This window comes from Alnus glutinosa, chromosome 11, assembly GCF_958979055.1.
Source record: "Alnus glutinosa chromosome 11, dhAlnGlut1.1, whole genome shotgun sequence".
Classification (NCBI taxonomy): domain Eukaryota; kingdom Viridiplantae; phylum Streptophyta; class Magnoliopsida; order Fagales; family Betulaceae; genus Alnus; species Alnus glutinosa.
In genome coordinates, this window is record NC_084896.1 from 14,727,625 (window position 1) to 14,744,646 (window position 17,022).

Below are 17,022 nucleotides of genomic sequence, written 5' to 3' on the forward strand. Positions count from 1 at the left end.
GGAAGTATATGGACTAACTCCACTCTGAGTATACTATGGTAAAAAAAAAGTTAATAGTTGATTGGTAATGGCAAAGTTAATAGTTGATTGGTAATGCCATGTCAACATAGCGAAATAGTAATTGAATAGTGGTGTGGCATATAAGGGTAGGTCTAAGACTTTTTTGTGTGTGGAGGGGCCAATCTACGTAAATATATGCAATGTAATCAAAACTTATAACAATAAGTCTAACGAAAAAAAGAAAAGAAAAGAAAGCATACTTGGATGTAAGTAGGATGGATGGTTAGAATGATAAGTGTTAGAAAAACAGAAAATAGAGGGAAATTTGGATATATGCAAGATTGATGCTTGAAGGTACACAAGAAGCCAAAAGAACGAGAGAAAGAAGAGTTTAAGATTAGCATGCATGATGTGGTAAGGAAGGAGCGGTCCAAGTTGGAACACCGTTGGGCTTCATTGAGAGGCTGAGAGCTTTTAAGGAATTAATATAATAATCTATTATTATGTTTTCAAACTATCGTTAATTTACTGTATTGCACAACTGGGCATGGAAGAAGCAGGGTTAAAAAGGGAAAATAAAAGGGGGGTTATTAGTTGTCACTTTCAATCAATTTTCTTGGCCTCGATATTTCCTAAATATTTATGAAAAGGAAAATAAAGGAGGCTTTATTATATTATATTATTCAATTGATTAAGGGGAACGTATTATTTTGCCTTTTGATTCGAGGGCTGAGGCCAGCCTTTGGTTGGCACCAAAAGACACTCTGAAACTGCAGTCTGCACACACTTTTTTTTTTTTTTTGAAAGATTAATAAATAATAAAATAATAAAATAATAAAATAATAACTACCCCTCAACTTTTCTGCCCACCTCATTCCCCATTTAATTAGGACAACCTACTTTCGATGGTCCGTCCTCCTTCTGTCTCCAAATTCCCCCCTCCCTCTCCCCTTCTGTCCTTTTTCCTGCTTTCACCGCCACCTTTGTTGGGACATTTTCTGCTGACCTCACTCTCTTTTAAATATTATAAACTATTTATATTGTATTTATCATTTTGATGTCAAAACATGCATCACTTGTCTTTTGGCTCTTTCTCACTTCATTTTTTTATTTTTTATTTTCTCACCTCGTCCTGAAGACTTGTCCTCGCTCTCCATCCCCCCCCCTCCCCCCCTTTTTTTTTAATTTAGAAAAAAAAATTGATAGTAAAAGTATAGAAAATTATTTTAAAAAAAAACTGAAAAAAAACCGGCCACAAATATTAGGACCCCAAAAAAAAAAAAAAAAAAAATCCTTGGGACTGAAGCTTCATGGCCATGGAGACCCAATCTAGGGTGCTATAACACCATGGTTTTTCTTTTTGAAATTCTATCATAAGGTAATAATTAGAACTTGACATATTTTTAATCAATTTGATTGAAAATATGACGGAGGCTAGAGGTTACAAAAAAGTTTTAATATGAGGTGATAAATAAAAAAAAAAATTTGAAAAACTTATATATTAAATTTCAAGAATTTGGCCAAACACAAGTTGTTTGCTGATATTTTCCATAGCATACAACTCTCTCTCTCTCTCTCTCTCTCTCTCTCTCTGTGAGAAAATAGAAAATTGTTGGTCCACCACCATCGTCAAATGCGCGTTCCTCGTAGACTCGTAGTTTCAAAATTAGATTCCGGCTCATGGCTAATGGCTCGAGGCTCAAGCCTCAAGCCGACGGCTGGGTTGGGTAGAAGCCCAACAGCAGTCTCTCTTTCTCTCTCTGCGTTGGCACTCACTGCCAGTTCGCTGCGTCCATCCGAAGTGCTATTCGTGAGAATCTGGAAAAAGAGAGACGTGGCGCGTTCCAATTGCGCTCTGGGGGGCAATAATTGTGGCGGGGATTCTCGGAATCGAAAGTACGTTAAAGTTAAACCAAACTGCCACAATAAAGGCCTTTTAGATCCGCGCCTGTGAGCTGTGAGTGTCGCGTTTTCGAGTGCGTGCACCTCAAGAGTCCACGCGTCAGAATACGACAAACTCCGAAACTTTATGTTTAGTTTGACACGTGGTGGAGAGAGACTTCCTAACGCAACTGCTTGTCATTGGAGAATCCATAACCCCACACCCCCAGATGACAAAGATGTTCGACGCCTCAACAACTATGTAAGAATAATCTTTTTTTCTATAATTTTGCCTTTTCTATTTTTTTTTTAATTTTTTTTTTTCAATCCTACCCTTCGTGTTTATTTTATATTGACTACGTATCATATTTTAGACTACGTATTTTTAGTGACCGTATAAAAAATACTTAAAATACGTTATGTGTTAGGTGTTAATAAATATAAAATGAATGTAAAAAATAATATAAAAATAGCATTATGTAACAATAATTTTTTGCCCATAAAAAAGAAAGAGTAACGAAACTCTTTTTTTTATTATTATTTTTTTATGATGATGAATTCTTTCATGGCAAGGCTACCTTGTGTACCCACTTATTATGATTTTTGTATCTGACATGAGTTAAGTCTAATCTTAACTATGTATATATAAGCTTTTGGATACCCTTTCTTTATAAGCCGATTTTTTAAGGGTAAGTTCTACTCAAAATTTGTATCACCACCCATGTCGGTAAATTTCGGACCTATGGAAAACGCTTCCTCCATACAGATTGGATAAGACTCCAGCTTCGCAGGCAAACGTGACCCTAGTAAATTGTTTGCATTCAAAGAAATTCAAATCTTAGACTTGATGAGAATGCCACAAATACTAAGTCCTTGGTTGACGTAGGTGCGAGGGTCAGAATAAATATGAATAATTACATTATTTTTAAAAAAATGAAGAAAAAAAAAAACGTTCCCTGGCCTGCGGATGAGAGAAGGGACATATTAGGGAGAAGGGGCATTGTAAATTTTTATTTTAAAAGAGGAAAATAAAATAAAATGGAAGGATTTGTGAATAATTAATATTCAGCTATCCAACTGGTTATTACTGATTAGAGAAGCGTTAATTTGTCACAGTTTTTTATAAGACCGATTCTTGTTATATATATATATATATATATATATATATATATATTTTGTTTTGTCTCTTCGGAATCATGCAAAAGCCAAATGGTAATCAAGGATGAGTCCACGGCCAGGTCCACAGAAGGGCAGTTTTGTCGTTCAGGGATTCACACTCACATCCCCCGCGTTGGCGCGTTACGTCACCACATAACCATCATCCGTCGTATTCGTTCCCATTGCTGGATCCCCAATTTGCACAATATTTATTTATTTTTTTTTTGAAGGGACCAATTTGCACAATATTAAGACAACAATCAGGATTTAACTAAAAAAAAAGAAAGAAAGAAAAAAAGAAAGACAACAATCAGACCAGGGTGACGCAAAAACCAAGTTGATGCTGTTGTTGCCAATTTTATTTTATTTTATTTAATGATGCTGGGAAAACCCTGCCTAGGTGGGGGCATGTGTGTACGTCATTTTCTTCTTTAATGAATTATATATATATATATATATATATATATATATATATATATATATATATATATATATAATTACATGGTCGATGTCTGCATTCCTTTGAAATAGACATCTCGATCACCGACGGTGCTCCCCTCCAATTCCTACAACTTTCATCCCCAGAATTCTAATACAATATATATTTTATTTATTTTCATTGCTTTTTGGTGTTTGGATGTAGTGTGTTTGTTTAATTGTTTTAGTACTAAAACATTTCACTACGAGGATGCATGTAATATTGGCCAATAAGACAGTCCTAGCAGTTAGAAGTGGACAATTCCAAATAGAAATCCAATGTTTTTAATTTGTTAGTGCAAAGGAAAATCGACAAGTAACTTTTGTTTTGTCTATATATCATTACACCAAATTTGAACTTATAAGAGCATCCTCATTGGTCTCTTCAAAATTTCACTAAATTTTAGTGAAAAAATCGACCTTCTTGAGTTTAACTATCACTTTTAAAAAGTCTCTTACATCAAATTCTCTAAAACTTTCTCTATTTTAATTAAATATTACTTTTTATTGGTTTTGGATCAACTACTTTAACTGTCTTGGACATCAAAATTGCACCAACAACCAGTCAACTCCCTTCATCCAACGTCCAACATGTATTCTTCAACAACCACCCATCTCCCTACAAAGGGAGTCTATAGATCACCAACCTAGAACCCAAATTTACGGCGCATACATTCAACGAAAACGCAAAGGGGGGTTGAATAAGCTTTGAAGTGGCTTAGAAAGATCTCAGAGGCTCTCTTTTCAATTGGGTTTTCGGAATTCCGTTTGTAGGAGTTCTCAAAAGTCGCCAATTCAGGTACCCAGCCATCGTTTTTTCTGGAATGGGTTGATTTGGGTTTTGCCTTTTGGATCCATGTTAAGAAATTCGGGAAAGTTTGTACACTTTGTGGTGGAAATCTTGGTATACAATTTTTATTTTTTTTAATTCATTTGAGTATTTGTTGCTGCAAGTTTCAATGGTAGCTCTTCCCAGTGAGCTATTCATCAGTTGTGCATTTTTTGCTCATTACCGGCAACAGAAGAAACTGGTACAGAGGAACCCAAGTGGAGTTGTGCCGATCTAGGTCTAGATTAATTCCTGGTTATACAGCACCTAAGTGAAGTTCAGGAAGAAGATCCTAGGAGTGCCGTTAATGGCGGTGTTGTATAGCAGAGAGAGCGAGATAGAGAAGGAGAGACAGACGAAGGAAAAGTGAGATGGGTGGGAAGTGAAAATGAAATAATATTTTAATCAATAGCGTGAGAAAATATGGGGTTAAATTTGGTGAGAGATTCTTACAAGAATTAGTTTAGAGAAATTTTAGTGAGCTCAATGCATAGGGTTTTTTGAGAAGTTTCTCCAATATTTAGTGAAAAGTTCAAACTAAAGAGGCCAATGAGGATGCTCTAAAACAATTTATTTATCAACGGTTTTTTTAAACCTATTCTTCTCATGCTTCTTATCAAACCATTTGGCACATGTCTTAGTATTTTTTTTTTTAATTATTATTTTTGAATGATATTCAACTTTCATTGCCAATATTAAGAACAAGGACATTACACTTTGGCTAATACAACTAGGGATATCTTCCATCCATACATTGTCAATGGATTGTTGCACTACAACCTTCACTAAATTAAGGGATACATAATTAGTTTCTATTTTGACATGGTTGCATTGCTAACCCTTCAATCTATTTAATTTATCTCGTGTGTCCTCAATCAATTGCTAAATACAATTCCAATTTCTTCCTTCAGTGTTCTATGCTTTAACAACCTGTAACATGTCACCCTCTAATATGACATTTTGCAGTCCCAAATCTCTACTAAACTTAGTAGCAATTAAAGCTGCTTGTGTCTCTCATGCTAGTGGATCCAAGATGAAAGGTTTGGAGAAGCATTAATTGTGAACACATTACTTTCATGGTCTCTTGCAATAACGCCAATGACGGATTGGGATCCCCTCAAATTATTTTAAAATATGAAATTCTCAAACTATAAAATCCTAGCCGTCCATGACATCTAAGGGTCCAAAAAAAGCCACGTCTTAAAATTTAACTTTCAAATTTTGAACCTATCTGCCACTGAACGCCAATTAGTTTACCTATTTGCCAAACTATTGGATGATCTTCGGTTTGAGGTACCTAGTATATCTATTGGTGTTTGTGACCTGTTGGTACAGTTTCAGGTATGGTGTGAACTGCATGTTCTTCGATGTTCTTCATGCTTTCCAAGATCACTGCAAAACAAACAAAATCAAGAGACCCTTCCGGGGGGTCTCGCTCTGATGCCTAAATTAGCTATTGTGAGAAAATAATGTTCAATGCACAGGAATTCAATTTGAGTTTAAACCTGGGTATAGGCCTATTTATAGGCAAAGATGTGAAGTCAAACCTAAATTAGGTTTCCTACTCCTTGATCTAAGAGTATTGTCAAAATTCTAATTTGACTGTGATCCTTTATTAGACATTTGATCTGATCCCATAAAATTCAGGATTAGATTGGACTAGGAGTCTTATCCCAATTCTACCTGGAATAGGACTACTAATCAAACTAGACTTGGACTAGGAGTCCTATCTAGATTTTGCCGGGGATAGTACTGCTGATCGGATTATGACTCCTACTTCAATTCAACTTGGAGTAGAGTCCTAATCCAAATTTCCTGGGATAACTGATACCTGATTTTCCAAGACAAGCTTGTCTCGGGCCTAGGTTGGCTAAGTTGACTCTTGGTCCCTGGTTGTCTGCATTCTCGGGACCCAATCTGGATTTACTTCCTGTCACGTATTCTCGGGAATAGTTGCTTAGTGTCACACTCCTGGGATAGGACTCTCCGGGAGTGCAGCTGTCTTGGTTGCTTAATGTCTGTCTCTCGGGAGTCCTGCTATCTTCTCCTTGGGCCGATACTGACCCGAAAGCCCATGATTCTTTTGATGGGCTGGTCTTAATGGAATTATTCTCAACAGTTACCCCCCAATTCCCTTATCCGAAGCGTGCTCAAATAATGTGAATTTTATGTCTTGGAAAACCCGAGCCTTAGCTCCTTCTTACGATGCCCTTTTGGTGTCTGAAATCCCGAAACCTGCTAACCTGTAAAACCCAAGGGTTAAGTCCCGCCTCCCATGCCTTCTTATTTTCTTTGCAGGGTTGTCTCCCTGTCTTCAGGAATGGCTGCCTCCTGAAAACCTGCTAATCAAGACCTGAAAACCGAGGGCCGTCTCTCTTCCTTGTTTTTCCCAAGGTTGTCTCCCTGCTTTGTTTTCTTTACAGGGTTGCCTCCCTGGATTTGCCTTAGGATTTTCTCCCATGCTTGTTTTCTCTGCAGGGTTGTCTCCTTGCATTTACTTTAGGGTTTTCTCCTATGCTTGTTTTCTTTACAGGGTTGTCTCCCTGGCTTGTTTTTTCTGCAGGGTTGTCTCCTTCGCTTGTTTTCTCTACAGGGTTGTCTCCCTGGATTTACCTTAAGGTTTTCTCTGCAAGATTGTCTCCTTGTTACCCGGCTGGGCTCTGATCTCTTTTTTTTTTTCTTTTTTTTTTTTTAAAAAATAAATTTATTATTATTATTATTATTATTATTATTATTATTATTATTATTATTATTATTATAGGGTTTTCTCCCTTCCTCATTCCTGTAAAAAAAGCGATATCAACGGGTTCCCGGTCCCTAGACCTGGAATGCTCCAATGCGTAAGTCAGCTCTATTCTTTTATTCATAATATACATACTCCCAAAATAAGTCTAGTCTAGAACTTCCAACAATCTTTTATACCTGATCTTGGGCAGAATCTCCTGTTGCCTTGGCTTTCTACGCCATGGGCTCCTGCTTCCTTGTTCTTCTCTTCTTTCTATATCTTCCCGAGGATCATTCTCCCGATCCCTTTCGTATAGTTGAGGACGGTCTCGAGGATAATAATCTCGTGGCTGCTGATCTCGGTGTTCATAGTCCCTACGATTTCGAGGCCTGTTATTTTCTGGCTGATTTCGTTGCTCTCCCAAAAATTTAACCAGGTTGCCATTCTTTATGAGCTTCTCAATTAACAGCCTTAGGGTTATGCACCCTTCGGCGTAATGACCTGCATGTTCATGGAAATCACAATATTTACCCTTATTCTTGGGAGGAGGATTACCTGATATCTTTGGTGGCCGGCAATACTCCAGATCTCTTTTGATCACCATGAGGACTTTTGATATCCCAACATTAAGAGGTGTAAAGTTATAGTCTTTGAACTTCTTTACCGGCCTCTGCTCCTCCCCATCAGCGTTACTAAATTCTTTTCTTTTCTTTTTTAGGGCTGTCTCTCGGGGTAGCCTGGAACAGGCCATAGCCTTCAGCGTCTCTTCTTAATTGATGAATTCTTCTACCTCATCCATCAGGCCTTGCAAGGTACTCTGTTGCTTCCGAACCAACTTCTTCATCAAAGGCTCCTCGAGTGAAGTTACCTAATAGATGGTAGCAAAGATCATATCCTCGGTCGGATCTTTGACCATTATCTTCTCTCGGTTGAACTGGGCCATAAATTCCTTAAGAATTTTGTTGCTTTGCTGGTGCAACATTAACAAGCATCCCGAAGGCTTCTTCATTGTTCAGAAAGCTAAAACTCTATTAGGAATATCTTGGACAACTCCTTGAACTTATCAACAGAATTCGGGGGCAACTTCCTGACCCAGTCTCGGGCATTCCTCGAAAGAGTGAGGGGGAAAGCCTGACATGCTACATAATCGGGTGTCCCGTGAAGGTCTAGATGAGCTTGGAAATTCTCCAGGTGATCAAGAGGATCCTCTTCTCCAGCATAACTTAGGATCTGAGGTACCTTGAACTTCATGGGTAAATGATAGTTTGCTACCCGTTTTGTGAAGGGTGAGTCTGTACCCATTAAAAGCTTGTCCACTACCATGGATTTGTTTTTGTCCTTCCTTTCCATCTCCATGTACGTGCACATTCTCTTCAACTCAGCAATAACTTTGCTTAAATCTCCTGCATCCTCCCATTGGTCTCCATGGCGGTCGGGCCTTCTGTTCCTTAGTTCCCGGGGATTAACTTCCCCAAAATTATCTTCTTGGTGATCATCCTCCCGATGATCCTCCTCTCGACGACCGTGGGCGTCGGTATGGTTGTTGCGCTGTTCTTCTTCATGCCCGTCCCAGTTCTCCTCGGGATGGGACTGTCCCGGCCTCCTGGGTAGCAATTTTGCATTATGCTGTGTTAAGGTTTCGATATGGGCTTCTAACGCTGCTATTCGATTCAAAACTCCACAGCCCGGGAGAGGGCACGATGGAGGCTATGGATTATTTTGAATAACCGGCTCTAGTCGAACTCTGGCATCTCGATTGATCTGGCTTCCGGAACACGTGTTCATCACCATGACATATATTCTTTTTTGTATGAGAAACGAATAATCGTTCCCACAAAGGCGTCAAACTGTTGATACAATTTTCGATATAGTGTGAGCTGCATGTTCTTCGATGTTCTTCACGCTTTCCAAGATCACTACAAAACAACTAAAATCAAGAGACCCTTCCAAGGGTCTCGCTCCGATGCCTAGATTAGGTTATGTGAGAAAATAATGCTCAATGCACAAGGATTCTATATGAGTTTATACCTCGGGTATAGGCCTATTTTTAGGCAAAGAGGTGGGGATGAGCACCATGGTGGACCGAGTCTTAAAGATTCCTTGCAAGTTCCAGATGGGCCAATCACAAGGTTAATAGCTAAGAAGATCAAGGAAGCAATGCAAGGATTGGTGCAATCCATTTGGCCCGAGTTTGCAAATTTATCGAGTAAGACCTCAACATTCTAGATGGGCTTGAAAGAAGAAGAACCAGCTTTAATTCATGTGATACAAGCAACAGAGGGAGGTGGCATAGCCTAGGGTTTAGTGTAGACTCTTTATTTCATTAAGTATAAGCGTGTGAGCCTATTTTATGTTTCTATGGTTGTAGGCGTATTGGGCCTATTTATTTCATTAAATTGGCTTCTTTAATTAGCTAAAGGCATGTAGTTTAGGATGTTTTTGGGCTTGAAGATGTTTAGCCCATGTATTTTAATTGATGTAGGCCTTAGAAGGCCCTAGGGTTTCATGGAGGGATTTAAAAAGACTTGTAGCCGCATTTTCTTAAAAAAATAAGTTGAATGTGAATGAAGTTTTTTCTTCATAGAAAACTTTTCAATTTTCTCTTTGTTCTTGATTGAACTAAGAACTTACCAAAGGCAAACCCTTTATGGCGTTCTCAACAAATCTAGATCATCTTGACTTGATTCTAGGTTCTTGAAACAAGATTTTAACGGGTCTAGATCTGTTTGACTTGATTCTTGGCTTTCTTGGGTAGGTTTCAATTTGATTGTGGGTTCAAGGGAGTTCGATCCCACGGGTTCACATCAGTTGGTATCAGAGCTCAGTTCCAAATCAGGTCTGATTTATCCTCTTTAATTCTTGTATTTTTTATTTATTTATTTTGTCTTAGGCGTGTTCTAGGGTTCTATTCTGATCTATGATTCATTCTTCATTCTTGTTAATTTCGTATGTTTGAATTCAGGTCTGTGATTTTCAATTGATTACTCGTGTACTTGATTCAAGAATTCAAATCTGCGAATTCTTTAATTGATTACACGAACCTTTGCTTTAATTTCTAGATTTGAATTTTTGCTTTAATTTTCAGATTTGAATCTTTGCATTAATTTCCAGATTTGAATCTTTGCTTTGATTTCCAGATCTGTAATTTTCATATTTGAATCTTTGCTTTAATTTTTAGATATGTAATTTCCAGATTTGAATCTTTGCTTTAATTTCTAGATTTTAATCTTTGCTTTGATTTCCAGAACTGTAATTTCCAGCTTTGAATCATTCCTTTAATTTCCATATCTTTAATTTCCAGATTTGAATTCCATTTCGTTTTCTATTGTCTTTTGTCTATTTCCATTTCTTGTTGTTGAAATCAGATCAATTTTTTTTTTTTCGAAAATAGCAATTATTGTTGCTACTTGTGACCGAATCTGTATTAAAAAAAAAAAAAAACAAAAAAAAAGGGGTAGCCTATTCAAAGGTTGCTACATAGTTATAAAAACTAAAAACAAAAAAACAAAAAAACAAAAAAAAAAAAAAAAAAAGAAAGAAAGAAAGAAATTTTGGAAATGGTTGTTTGATATACTTTGCAATCCAAAAATTGAAGTGATTTGGTGTTGATTTATCTTTATCTTCAAAGGGGTCGAATGTATCATCTTTAGTATCTTATTTCCTAATTGCTCTTTTCTCGTACAAATTCTTTGAGATCCGTGTCATTTTATTCCTTTCTTGTTTCTTGAATCTATTGCTGGTTGGAATAATACAAGGTTGTGTCTTGATTTAGTTCAACTAGTTCTTAAAGAACTTGAAAGGAAAAACAGGTGAGGCGAAAGGCCAAAAGAGTGAAAACATGAGCAAAGTGACAATATTTGAGTGTAAACACATAAGGGAGTGTGTGAGGTTTTACCACTAACATTCTTGTTTTGCAACGCATTGAAAATGTCTCATAAGAGTGACTTAACACCTAAGGAGGAGGCAGATAATTCATTATTTGTATTCCGGGCCATGCAACAACAGTTTGAACAATTGAATTTGGTGTTGGGGGAGGTGAAGGATAGGATGGATCAACAAGAGGTAGTGATTAGAAATCTCCAAGGTGGGCGAGATAGGAGGAGACACGTGCCTAGCGTTAAAATGAGTATGAGAACGAAGGGGATGATGAGGATGGGGAAGACATAGCATCTGAAGTTAGAATTGGTGGAATGGGCAGACCTAGAGGAGGTAGGCGTGGAAGAGAACCTAGGAGAAATCCAAAGGGTTGAGATGGGGTAGATAGGAACCTTGGGAGCATCAAAATGAAAATACCATCTTTCCAAGGTAGGAATGACCCTAAAGGCAATTTAGAGTGGGAGAACAAAATAGAGTTGATTTTTGATTGTCATAATTATTCAGAGGAGAAGAAGGTGAAGTTGGCGGTAATTGAGTTCACTGATTATGAAATTATCGGTAATTGAGTTCACTAATTATGCAATTATTTGGTGGGATCAATTAGTGACCAATAGGAGGAGGAATTATGAGAGACCAGTAGAAACATGGGGTGAGTTGAAAGCTCTCATGAGGCGGAGATTTGTACCTAGCCACTACTATAGAGACCTCTACCAAAAATTACAAAACCTTACACAAGAGTCTAGGAGTGTAGAGGATTACCATATGGAGATGGAGGTGGATATGATTCAGGCTATTGTAAAGGGAGATCGGGAAGCCACAATGGCCAGATTTTTAAGTGGTTTGAATAGGGACATAGCCAATGTAGTTGAGTTGCAGCATTATGTGGAGGTAGAAGACATGGTGCACATGGCTATGAAGGTGGAGAGGCAATTAAAGAGAAATGAGACAACGAGGTATACTTCAGTTTCTAGCACTCCTCGAAAACCAAAGTAGGATAGAAATGATCGAACTGTAGTAAAAAGGAAGGCCGAACCACCTAAGGAAAAAGATGAAGGAACTAGTAAGAACAAACCCATGGTAGATTTCCAACCTTCAAGGAATAGAGATGTTAAATGTTTTAAATGTTTGGATTCAGGGCACATCACGTCTCAATGTCTAAACAAGTGGGTGATGGTTATGCGTGACAATGGGGAGGTGATGACTGATAGTGATGAGATGCCTGAGTTGGTTGATGCTAGTGATGATGATGGAGTGGAATACCCTAAAAAAGGTGAGTCTTTTGTTGCCAGGTGTGCTCTCAATACGCAAATTAAGGTTGATGATATGGAGTAGCAGAGAGAGAACATATTTCACACTAGATGTTATATAAACAACAAGGTGTGTAGTATGATTATAGACAGGGGAAGTTGCACCAATGTAGCTAGTACCACCCTAGTTGAGAAGTTGAGCTTACCTTTACTGAAGCATCCTAAACCTTATAAGTTGCAGTGATTGAATGAATGTGGGGAGGTCAAGGTCAATAAGCAGGTTTTAGTGGCTTTTACCATTAGGAAGTATAGTGATGATGTGCTTTGTGATGTAGTTCCTATGCATGCTGGCCATATTTTGTTGGGGAGGCCGTGGCAATATGATATGAGGGTGATTCATGATAGGTTTAGAAATAGGTACAACTTTGTAAAGGATGGAAAAGCAATCAAGCTTGTCCCTTTAACCCCAAAACAGGTTTATGAGGACCAATTGAAGCTGAAAAGTGAGATTGAGCAAAAAAGAAAGGGTGAGGCCGAAACACAAGAAAGAAAAATGAGAGAAAAGAAAAATGAGGGTGAGGTTGAAACCTCAAGAAAAAGAGAGTGAAAAAGAAAATGGAGAGTTGGTTGATAATAAAGAAAAGAGAGTGGAGCCACGAGAGAAAAAAGAAAGAGAACCTGCAGAGAGAAAAGGAAAGACAAAGATGAGTTTTTATGCAAAGGAGAGTGAGGTTAGGAGGGCCTTCTTAGCAGATCAGCCTATAATTTTTCTTGTTTACAAAGAATCTTATCTTAATCTTGATGAAACTAACCAATCTCTTCCTAGTTTGGCTGTTTCTTTGTTGCAGGAGTTCGAGGATGTACTTTCGGGGGAGATGTTGAGTGGCTTGCCGCCCATTAGAGGCATTGAGCATCAAATTGATTTCGTACCTAGAGCCGTTATTCCAAACCGACCAGCCTATAGGAGTAATCGGGAGGAGGCAAAGAAGCTTCAAAGGCAAGTTGAAGATTTGTTGAGCAAGGGGTACGTGAGAGAGAGCATGAGCCCATATGCAGTACCAGTGCTACTAGTGCCAAAGAAGGATGAGACTTGGAGGATGTGCGTTGATTGCAGAGCGGTCAACAATATCACGGTAAAGTATCGTCATCCCATTCCTAGATTAGATGATATGCTTGATGAATTGCATGGCTCATGTATTTTCAGTAAAATAGATCTTAAAAGTGGATACCATCAAATTAGAATGAAAGAGGGAGATGAATGGAAAATTGCTTTTAAGACTAAATATGGACTTTATGAATGGTTGGTTATGCCATTTGGACTTACAAATGCGCCTAGTACTTTCATGAGATTAATGAACCATGTATTACATGCGTTTATAGACAAATTTGTAGTCGTGTACTTTGATGATATCCTAGTGTATAGCAAGAACTTAGATGAACATATTGGGCATTTGAGATGTGTGTTAGATGTGTTGAGATGTGAAAAGTTGTATGCTAATTTTAAGAAATGTACCTTTTGCATGGAAAAAGTTGTTTTTCTTGGTTATGTTGTTAGTACAAAAGATATTGAGGTAGATGAAGAGAAAGTCAAGGCTATCAAGAAGTGGCCAACACCTCAAGACATCACTGAGGTAAGAAGCTTTCATGGTTTAGCTAGCTTGTATAGGTCTTTTGTTAAGGATTTTAGCACCATTGTTGCACTACTCACTAAAATAATTAAAAAGAATGTTGGATTTCATTGAGGAAGTGATCAAGCGAATGCATTTGCTACTATTAAAGAAAGGTTATATGCTACACCTGTGTTAGCATTACCTGACTTTAACAAAACTTTTGAGATTTGTTGGACCATAAAGGGTGCAAACCCAAGTGTAGGTTTTTGCAAGTAATAAATCACGGTAAGTCCGAGGTCGATCCACAAGGAATGATTAGACACGAGAGAATAATTTTTACTATTTTGCAGAAAAGAAAAAAAAAAAATAGGAATTTTGCTTTTGGTTTCCACTCGAAAGTGGAGCAGAGGAATATAATTTAAATTAAAAAGTAAACTATAAAACTAAAATAAATAAATTTGATTTTGAAAATGATATTAGAAAAGACTAGGGTTTCAAGGATCCACCTAGTATTTTATTATATATTCATGAGACATAAAAAAATATAAAATAGATTAAACATGGGTTGATTGAGTATTTGATTTCAAAAACATGAAACAATAAATTAAGCATTCAATATATTTTCGAATCATAACAAATCAAACAAAGTAAGCATTTGATATAAACAAAAATCATAAGGAATCAAAATAAATTTGTCCCATTAAATTACTCTCAAATAAAAAATCAATCCCACAATTAATCATTCATCTATGAAGAACAAACAACATGGTCTCAAGAATACATAATAAAAATACTAGGCTTCACCTCTAAGCCTAGCTAGAGGTTTAGCCACTCATGGTTATGAAAATAAATTCCATAATCAAAGTACTAAAAATAAATTAAAAACAAAGAAAATAAAATTCCAACTTGGCGTCTCTATGCTCTTCTGTGCTCCTTCGCTCCTCCCCCTTTTCGGAAGAGCAAAGCATGGTATTTAAAGAGCTTGTAAGGTCTTTTTGGTACTTTCTTGGTGGTCTAGCTAAGGAAAGAATAACATCTTGCATTAATTGCACAGCATCCCAAGGATGGAAATAAATTAGATCGTGAATCCATATGTCTTGGTAAAAATTATGGAAAGAAATCATGACATGTCAATCTGATTTGTGCTCCACACGTCCATCACCAAGAGTATATGGAAAGAAAATCAACTTGTGCATGAAAGGCATTTTCTTTGGAAAGAAAATCTGCATGATATGGTCCCCTACTCATACACATCCTTTGAAATTCCAATCCAAGTAGGAAAAAGACTCCATATCCGCACAGATTTGCGCTTTTTTATTGCGGGGCAATTTGGGCATAGTAAAAGCCGAAATAGGACAAACCTATTTCTGACTTATTTGTTGAATTTTTCATTAGCTTTCCAACGCCACCAAATTCAATGCAATCAGATTCTTGAGCCGAAAGTTATGATGAAAATAAAGTGACGTGCTCAATCTGGATTCTTTCCATAAATAAAGGATTTTGCCACTTCATTAAAATCTTCGAATTTGAAGGATTTTCTTCCAAAACCTTTTTGCCAATAACGTGTAGAGCTGCTGCCCATTATGGAGGGAGATATGTGCTTGATTTGGTCCCCACAAGTCTAGAGATAAAATTGATTTAGACCTTCCTTGCATCTTTATGTCAATTCCACAAAAATAACGACATTATTTCTCAAAGACCTGCAAAACACTAAAATACCAAAACAAACAAAAAGTATTAGAAAATAACAAAACTAAGGGTTTAACAAATATAAATTAAGGGGCTCAATTATACACTATTTTGCACTCATCAAATGTGATGCCACAGGAATAGGAATTGGAGCTGTTTTAATGCAGGATAGGCAGCCCATAGCCTTCTTCAGTGAGAAGCTAAGTGGGGCGGCCCTGAATTATCCCACTTATGACAAAGAACTTTATGCTCTTGTTTGTACTCTAGAAACGCGGCAGCACTACCTTTGGCCTAAGGAGTTTGTGATCCACACCGATCATGAATCATTGAAGCATCTCAAGAGTCAAGGTAAATTAAATAAGCGACATGCTAGATGGATGGAATACATCGAGACCTTTCCTTATGTCATCCGTTACAAGCAAGGTAAGGAGAACATTGTTGCTGATGCTTTATCACGGAGGTATGTACTTCTTACTTCTCTGAGTGCTAAAATGCTTGGGTTTGAATATGTGAAAGACGTGTATGCCAATGATGCTGATTTTTCTGATGTGTATATGGCATGTGATAAAGCGGCATTTGGTAAGTTTTACAAGCATGATGGTTATTTGTTTAAAGAAAGCAAATTGTGTGTGCCAAATTGTTCAATGCGTGAATTATTGTTGCGTGAGGCACATGGTGGGGGATTAATGGCACACTTTGGTGTAAGGAAAACCTTAGAAATTTTACATGAACATTTCTTTTGGCCTGGGATGAGAAGAGACGTCACTCGAATATGTGGTAGGTGCATTACATGTAGAAAGGCCAAATCTAAGGTTTTACCATATGGGTTGTATACACCCTTACCCGTTCCTAGTGAGCCATGGGTAGACATATCTATGGACTTTGTTTTGAGGTTGCCTACGACAAAAAAGGGTAGAGATTCTATTTTTGTGGTAGTGGACAGATTTAGTAAAATGACACATTTTATTCCATGCCCTAACAGATGATGCTACCAACATATCTGATTTGTTTTTCAAAGAAATAGTGCGACTCCATGGTGTACCTAGGAGTATTGTTTCTGATAGGAATGTTAAATTCCTTAGCTACTTTTGGAAGGTTTTGCGGGGAAAATTAGGTACCAAACTTTTATTTTCCACTACTTGTCATCCACAGACGGACGGAGAGACTGAAGTAGTCATTAGGACTCTAACTCAACTCTTATGCACCGTCATTTAAAAGAATTTTAAACTTGGGAGGACTGTTTACCATTTATAGAGTTTGCATATAATATGACTATGCATACTACTACTTCTTATTCTCCTTTTGAAATTGTTTATGGTTTTTATCCACTTACTCCTTTAGATTTGATGCCTTTACCTATTGATGAAAGTAGTTTGGATGGACACAAGAAGGCTGAATTGGGGAAGTCAATTCATGAGAGGGTACGGCTTCAAATTGTGCAGAAGAATGAAAAGTTTGCTTCCCAAGCCAATAAAGGGCGAAGGCGTGTCATCTTTGAACTAGGAGATTGGGTTTGGGTTCACATGCGCA